This window comes from Belonocnema kinseyi, chromosome 6 (genome assembly GCF_010883055.1).
Source record: "Belonocnema kinseyi isolate 2016_QV_RU_SX_M_011 chromosome 6, B_treatae_v1, whole genome shotgun sequence".
Lineage (NCBI taxonomy): Eukaryota > Metazoa > Arthropoda > Insecta > Hymenoptera > Cynipidae > Belonocnema > Belonocnema kinseyi.
In genome coordinates, this window is record NC_046662.1 from 84818891 (window position 1) to 84820694 (window position 1804).

A 1804-nucleotide genomic window follows, 5' to 3' on the forward strand; every position below is an offset into this window, starting at 1 on the left:
TGATGCTGAGATAAACACCAGAAAAAAGAGGTATTTTTTTTAATGCGTTTTTTTTTTAGTTGATTGACAATTTTGGCCGGTACTGTACATGTAAGAAGTTTAGTAATTTAAGGCCGAGCTTGATTTAAGTAATTGACTATTTATGTTTAAGTTCACCTCACATCATCTCAATAGATCCTCTATGAATGACGCAGTAGGGATATAGTCACAGTATTTCGACCAAGCACAGAATCCATTTTCCCTTCCAACTTGTCCCAACCTCTCCCACTTTTTCCACTTTCCATCCTCCTTCCCAAAAAACTCCCTTAATGTACTTAACAACACAAAGAGTCACCATTAAATTTCACGTGTTTTGTATCATAATCCATTATTTATGAGGGAAAAGTCGATTTTCTAACGTGTACTGTTATCTTATTCGTTACTTAATGTCCCTGTACAAAATTCGGCCTGGAAATTTAAAGCACTCATTTCACATCAACGCAAACGCAAATCAGTTCAATCTCGAATTAATTGAAATTCTCTTTCCACATTTATTGGACAATTTTCTCAAGTTTCCCAATTTTCCCAATTTATTACGAATGTCATTGATCAAACTCTCAAAATAAAGTTTAAATAGTACCTTCCGAAGATAATAATTTAAAAAGATATTTGCGTTGAAAAGATAATGTTTGAAATTAATATTTGGTGTGGAAATCGTTTTCTAAGTATTTATTGTCCACGAGAAAATGTTCAGAATAGGACAAATAAATATTTATGGTCTGCGCGGGGTTTTAAAATTGTGGAGTGAACAGAAATTATTTTATAATGTTGTCAATTTTTTTCGTTTTGTTTAATGATTCCAATCGTGTTGGAAATTTTTTTTATGTTTTTGTAAATTTACTCTGATTTCAATGCCCCAGTTGTGCCAAAAAGTGTAGATTATGTATTGTAATTGTACAAGAACTCCAATTTTAGCGAACTTTGTGTTTCGTTAATGACGAGAGGAATAGCCAATAGACACTTTAGTTCAATGTATTTGTACGCAGTATTTCACGTAATGTTATGTAATATACAGAAAGTAAATTATCTAATTATTAATAAATATTGAAAAAATGAATGATCAATCTTATATTATATATAATATTGTACAATTATTGTCTCTAATGTTATAATTTGTAATAAAATAATGTTGCACGAACGAATTTATTTGCTTTCTAAGTTTCCTATATTTTCCTCCTGAATCGAATAAACTAAATAAATTAAAATTTAGATTATAGAATTATATTTAGGTTCAATTGAACATCACAATGTTGTGACATACGAAGGGCCGCTCCTCTCTGATTACAATCTAATATTTAAATCCGCGTCAAAATATTATTCACACATATTATTCAAAAAAGCAGTTAAATTTTCGACAAAAAACAGATGGCTTTATTATTATTTTTTTTTTTATTATTATAAAAACATGTCTGTGTTGAAATGTTGTCACAGGCCTATACTACCCAATATGTCGAAGGCATTTTTGGTTAGATTTGGATTTTTATTTGATCGTTTTGCACGGGGCTGTCCCGGTATATATCATCAGTCACGGACGCATTTTTATAATGCAATAAAATGATCTGATGAGAGCAGGCTGCCCAGACATATTGGTAAAAGCCTGGGTTTTTACCCCATCATTGACGGACTGGGTTGCAGTCAAGTACACGATGGGGGGACCTACAGGTTAAGGTGGGTTCCGAACCACCAGAACCTCAGTAAAGGTACATTGAAAAATTTCTAGAGGTACCGGCTCAGGGATCGAACCCCGGACCTCTGAGGTGAAGTC